Source organism: Cervus canadensis, chromosome 31 (assembly GCF_019320065.1).
Source record: "Cervus canadensis isolate Bull #8, Minnesota chromosome 31, ASM1932006v1, whole genome shotgun sequence".
Classification (NCBI taxonomy): domain Eukaryota; kingdom Metazoa; phylum Chordata; class Mammalia; order Artiodactyla; family Cervidae; genus Cervus; species Cervus canadensis.
The window spans coordinates 13,814,294-13,821,413 of NC_057416.1; positions in this window are offsets into that span (position 1 = coordinate 13,814,294).

Here is a 7,120-nt window from a genome sequence, read left to right on the forward strand (position 1 = left end):
TGGGTTTTCTTGCTCACATCTGTTTGCTGCCGCCCACATGCAACACCATGGCCTGATGCTCCTAACCTCAGTCCCTCAGCTCGGGCAGCTATCTGTGTCCTAAAGTAACAGAAAGAAGAATGCAGCTGGATAGAAACTCAAAAGGGAAAGTAAAAAATAGAAAATTACGGTGTTTTAAATGTATTGCCAAGAGACTTCGAAAAACCAGGGTACACAATCCCAGGGTAGGGATCTGCCCATTTTCAACCAAATTTGACTCTCCAACTCTGTAGGGATCCCCCTCTATTCTGAGACTTGTTAACCCTCCTTTAAGTTGGCTTCCTTTTAAAAAAAATTTTTTTTTAAATTTGTTTTTGACTGTGCTGGGTCTTTGTTGCTGTGTGGACTTTTCTCTAGTTGTGGTCAGCGGGGGCTACTCTCTAGTTGCCGTGTGCAGGCTTCTCATTTTAGTGGATTCTCGTTGCAGAGCACAGGCTGTAGGGCGCGTGGGTTTCAGGAGTAGCAGCATGAGGGTTCAGTAGTTGTGGCTCCAGACCTCTAGAGCACAAGCTCAATAGTTGAGGCACATAGGCTTAGTTGCTCCATGGTATGTGGGATCTTCCTGGATCAGGGACTGAACCTGTGTCTACTGCAGTGGCAGGCAGAATCTTTGCCCCTGAGTATGGTGGCTTCTTCAAGTGATGCGCTGAAGTATAGTTGTGGGTCCTTTGGAGGGCAGGTTCTGGAAAAGTGAGCCTCTGATATACTTGTTCAGATCATTCATAAGGATCTGAGATCTTGTATTCATCTGCTCTTTCCTCCAGCTAACTTCCCCCCCACTCAGCCAATAAGAGATTCTTTCCTATCTTCCACTCTTTGACCAAATCCACATACACGTGCTCATTTGGTATCTTGGGAGAAACGGAACATTTCCTGCCATATCAGTAAATAAAGGATGTCACAGTCATCAGCAATTTCAGCCACCATGGATGGTGGGCCGGTGAGCCCTGAGGAACTCAGGAAGGAAAGAATACCCACCATCTAACGGCTATCAGACTGCAGCCACTCCCTACGGTGAGCCCTGAAGAAACTCAGGTGTGAAAACACAGGATACCATCCCCAGGTACATACCAGAGGAATGATTTCAGTGAGCCCAGACTCCTATATCTTCTCATACATAGAAAACTACTAAACTCCTTAACTTGAGATATCTGGTTTTCTTTAATTAACAACAATCTTTTGATGTTCAGACTACCTGCCTTTTGTTACAAAACTCTGTAACCTGGCTCCCCTCCTTGCCTCCGTGGAACAGTTCTCTAAGGGTCACTTGAGGTGCTATCTCCCAGGCTTTGGAGTCTTAAAAATTCCCACTGAATAAAACGTAACTCTCAACGTCTAGGTTGTGAATATTTAAGTCCACACTCACAAGGGCAAAGCTCTAAGTGTCAGGTGCCAGGTGTTTCCTCAACCTGTTTTACAGATGCAGACTCTCTGCTAGACGTCAGTGCATGCTTTGACGTGTGTTTTTAACTTGGTGTCCTTTGGAGAAGTAAGTTGTTGGGGGGGACAGTAGAAAGAACAAAACTTGGGAGGCAGTAATCCAAAATTCATGTTCAGGCGCTACCAACCACAGGCTGTGTGACCTTAGGCCAGCTGTTTAACATCTTTCCATTACGAAATTTCAACCTCAGTTACAAAATTGAGATGATAATACTATTTTGTAAGATTTTCATGAGAATTGAGGGAGATAAAGTTCGAAAAGAGCTTGGCATAGAGATTCTGCCTAAGAGTAGCTACTAAGCACTTGTGACAAAACCCTCATCCTCACTTCCTTTAACCCTGTCACCACCTCCTACTCCCCCACGTTGAGGTTTTTAGACACAGGTCTTTGTGGCCCCAAGGAGACGTGTCACATTAAGTCCTTGTGTCTTGCTGCTTCACAGCTGAAGGCCAGGTGTAACACAGAAAGACAAGGTAATCTGCCTCTTCCCTCTCTGCCCTTCCCCACCACCGGGTCAGTGTCCTCCAAGCTGGGGAAGAGGGGAAAGAGTCGGGATGAGACACTGCTGAGGGCCTCTGGGAAGGAGCCCTGCTCTCCAGCCACTTGGATTTGGGGTTCGGCAAATTAGAACAGACTGGTGCCCCACTTTCTGGTTGGATCCCTGAAGGAGAAGTCACACCCCCCAGCACCCTACCCATCATGGTCGCTGTAGAAAAGGCTTAAGCAGGTGGGCTGGGGCAGCCTCCTGGATACTCTGCTTGCCCCCACAAGGCTCTGGAAACAGTGTGATAATCTTCCTCTGTGGTGTGAGATGCAATGGACTTTGAGGGGTGATGGGTAGAAGCAGAAAGGTGGTGGTGGTTTAGTTGCTAAGTCGTGTCCAACTCTTGCAACCCCATGGACTTTAGCCTGCCAGGTTCCTCTGTCTATGGGATTTCCCAAGCAAGAATACTGGAGTGGGTTGCCATCTCCTCCTCCAGGGGATCTTCACAACCCAGGGATCAAATCCATCTCTTGCAGGTGGTTCCTGCATGAGACAGGCAGATTTTTTTTACTGACTGAGCCACCAGGCAAGGCCAGCATTAGAATATGCCCCGCTAAAAACATACCTCTTTGGCACAGGATTATTTTGAGAAACTACAGACAGAGAAGAAGCTCTGAAAACAAAGGAGAAATTACTCTTTTGCAAGAGAAATGTACATTTGCCAAGGAAATTCCCACTTGTACCGTTGTCTCCCTCTCTGGACCAAGAAGAAAAGGATAAGCCTAGGTCACAAGGGACCCACCTTCCATGGAGGAGACAGCCTGAAATCCATAGAACAAAGCTTACCCTGTCTACCTCCCTCTTCCTGGTAACCGCCCCCATAACCAGCCTCCCCTCACTTGTCTTTAGCTGAAGAGGTTATTTAAGCCAGTCGTTTAGGCCACAACTGGGGAGTTACTCAGTTTTGCTGGGTGTCTCCCATGTACACGTATATTCATAAACTTCTCTGTTTTTTTTTTTTTCTCTTTTGAATCTGTCTTTTATTTACAGGGCCCTCAGCCAAGAACTCAAAAGGGTAGAGGGAAAAATGTTTTTCCTCCGTTTCAAGGATGGGTGTGACTGGAACGGGAGGAGGCAGAATGACCGCAGAGCAAATGATAAGAGGAGAAACCCCCGTGGGAATGCAGACACCATGATGGGTGCCCGAGAAGCGGAGGGGAGGGGAGGGGAGGGGGCCAGCCCAATGGGAATGACATGCATCTCAGCAGGACCCGCGGGGCACCTGTGACAAGGGAAGACCAAACATCCCCAGCCCCCTCCTCCCTCCATGACGGGGCGCTTCACGAACTCCCAGGCAGGGAGGGAGCCCCAAGTTGGCTGGGTTAACTCTGAATGGGTTGGGTTTGTCCCAAACACTAGCAAGCAGAATGGGGGTTCAAGTAACCTGACTGATGAACAGAGTGATAAAAATAGTTCATGTATTGGGACCCTTAAAAGGGAGGGCACCCCAGCGAGCCCACCCATGTCACAGATCTAAAGCTACATCAGCTGGTACCCACCACAAACACCCGTCCAGGAAAACTGACACACCACTCACGATCCTCCGGCTCAGCTTTAGCTAGTACACCTTACCCTGGAAAGCAGGACCTGCAAGTCTTAGAAGGAAATCCCCAGCCCCCTACCCAGTCACGCTCTGGTTCCACGTTGCCATTTCTAACTCTATAAAACTCCCTCTTGTCCAAAATCTCTCAGGAAGAGGGTTTCACAGATGGCAAGGTGCTGTGCTCCTTGAATAAGGGACAGCAAACTCATTACTAAATCATTTTTGTTTTGTTATCTAATGAGAAAGTTACGAAGGGGAACAGAATATGACACTCCAAAATATGCCACTCTGACGTGTGGGTTGTTTTGGCCTGAAGGCAATGAAGGCATCGCAGACCCTGAAAGCTCTATGAGTCTCCGTTAACTGCCTAAAAGAATTTAGATAAAGTACTTTTGCAGGAAGAGTTATTACCAGAGGTAACTTTTCTTTGAGATGGTAATCTAGGGTTCTACTGGGGTCATAGTCCAACGTGCGTTTCTTTTTAAAATTAATACATTTTCATTTTTGGCTATGCTGGGGCTTTGTCACTGCACACGAGCTTTCTCTAGCTGTAGTGAGAAGGGGCTACTCTCCAGCTGTGGTGCGCACAGGCTTGTCATTGTGGTGACGTCTCTTGTTGCGGGACACAGGCTTGGAGTGCTTGTGGCACATGGGCTCAGGAGTGTGGCTTCCAGGTTCCAAAGCATGAGCTCAGTAGTTGTGGCTGCAAACTTACTTGCGCTGTGGCATGTGGGATCCTTCTGGACCAGGGATCCAACCTGTGTCCTCCTCATTGGCAAGCAGATTCGCAACCATTGGGCCATCAGGGAAGCCCCCAAAGATAGCTTTTATATCAGAAAGACTTATCTGCAAAGCAAGGCAAACATTTGTTTACCAAACATTTTTTTTTTCTTCTCGTCTGCCTGTGATTTGTCCTCCTCCCTTGTGAAGCCCCAGACCCCCTACTCCCTTCTCCTTAGCTCAGGAAGGTAAATAAGTCTCACTGACAATAGAAGGGACACAAACTTGAGCACTGTAAGGAATGATAAGTCAAGAAAGTAGTCCTACTAACATTTCCAATGACAGCAACATGATGGATATGCGGAGTAACCTGCCATGGTTCTCTATAGCTTTAATCTGTCAGACAACTTTTCTGTCGTTATCTTTTTTAAAAAATGCATTGGATTTTAAAAAAATATTTAGTTTTATTTATTTATTTATATGGCTACATCATGTGTTAGTTGCGGCATGTGGATCCCGGAGCAGGGATTGAACCCGGGGCCCCTGCATTGGGAGCGCTGAGTCCCAGCCACTGGACCACCAGGGAAGTCTCCATCATTGTTAAATGTTCTCATGTCACTCCTACTGGAAGGAATATATTTTTGACCTCATTTTAGAGCAAGAGAAACTGGAGTTCAGACTGGGGAAGAGACAGCTAGTAAGCGGATTCCAGAGCTAGTGCAACCCAAACAGTATGAAACCAACCAACAGAGGAAGTGCACCCGTGGGAGGTGAAGTGGGGATGGGGGAATTCTGAGTTGAAATGAACTGTGACTGTATTTAGTGAAAAACATTTCTTAGTCTTGGTTTACCTGTAAGTTTCACACGCTGAAAAAATGAGTTGCCCAACAACCATAGGACCTTCAAAGACAGTGCAGATGTCAACTCAGTATTTCCCAGAATTTACTTGATGTGATTCGAAATTATGCTCCTCTCCAGCTAAGCAAGCTGATAGCAATGCAGTGGTTTGAAGGGACTTTTACATTGAGGGTTGAATACAGAGTAGATGCCCTTAAAACTCATAGATAAACTTTCACAGTAAGCTGCCGTCAGTGACTTGATGACTTTTGAGAAGAAATTTGTAAAGAGAATTTGTAACATTTTTAGCAGTTAACTTTAAGGATGTGAATGTATTACAGCAGCTCTAAGTCTAGCTTTTTAAAAATTATTTACTTATTTTCATCTTTTTTTGGCCCCACAGCATGGCATGTGGGATCTTAGTTAGCTGACCAGAGATCAAACCTGTGCTCCTTGCATTAACATAAGACTGCAAGACCAGTCTTAACCACTGGTCAGCCAGGGAAGTCCCTAGCTTATCTTTTTTATGTTCTCCTTGGATCAGCCAAAGCACTCTTTTGGTTAAACTATTTCAGTCTTTTAATTCTGCTCTATGCTTGAGGGCATGTGAGAGGATGGGAGAGAACAGGGATAAATCCACTTCTGATTTTGTATGGTTTTGTACTTGTATGAGAAATTCAAATGAAATATAAAGAACATGTGATTGCTTTGAACATCAGAGAGATATACCCAGAAGATTCATATTAAATCTCTCACATGAAAATTTTTGGGAAAAAAAAATTGTTTAGAAGGTACCAAATTGATCAATAGGGATAAAGTACTGAAACTAAAATACACAGATGGAATCTGTCCTCCATGGACAGGCTTAATATTTAAATAATTTAATTTTGTATCAGCCTGGGTTGGGTCAACAGATGATGATAAATCAGACCTAAAGTTGATACACACAAGCCAGACAAATCTGGTTTGCTTCTCACTGAGAGATCCCAACTGGTAGCTGGGACAGAGAGCCATGAAGGGTGGAAGGGGAGCAGGAGATGGAGAGGACAGGGTGGGGTGTGGATGCAGAAGATTTTGGTACCCAGACTGCCTCTATCACTCACCCCCCTAGGAATCCAACTCGTTCTCACAGATTTACAAATAATTGAAACTCTCAACAGACACCACTTGCAAATTTGATTGCTCAGTCTCTTCCCTCTGAATTTGCATCACCAACCGGAGCTCTGGAGGGAAAAATTCAAAACAGAGACCCAGCAGCATTGTCTAGAAAGAGGGAACTACTATTTCTGCCTGGTACTTTTGACAATATTATATTCCGATTAAAAAATGGAAGCAGAAATATGTATTTTAAAGTTTTGAGCAGAATTTTCAGCTATTTTTCTAAGCTGTAAAAATGAGCAGGCACCTTGAAAAATGTGAGAGTATGTCCCTTCTTATTTTGGGGGTCGAGGAGGAAATGGGAGTTAAAATGTTCTTTTATGCACAATGTTGATAACAGGTGGTCATTCTAAAAGTGTTATTTGGCAAAAACAAAAGATGGGTGTTTTAAAAATTCCCTAAAATGAAAGGTTTTGTAAACACAACTACATTTTATCACATTGTCTTATTACTGTACTCCAACACATGGAATGGGCTTCCCTGGAGGGAAAGATGGCAAAGAATCCGCCTGCAGTGCAGGAGACGTGGGTTCAATCCCTGGGTTGGGAAGATCCCCTGGAAAAGGGAATGGCTATCCCAGTATTCTTGCCTGGGGAATCCCATGGACAGAGGAGCCTGGTGGGCTACAGTCCACGGGGTCGGCAAAAAGTTGGACACGACTGATTGACTAACACACACACACACACACACACACACACACACACACACACACACACACACACACACGGAGTCTCGTTTCAGCACATCATTGCCCGCAGGGAGGAGGGCACATCCAACATTCTCAGCCCTTAGATCCACAACCTCATTTCCAAAATGGTCCTTCATTCTACTTCACTGT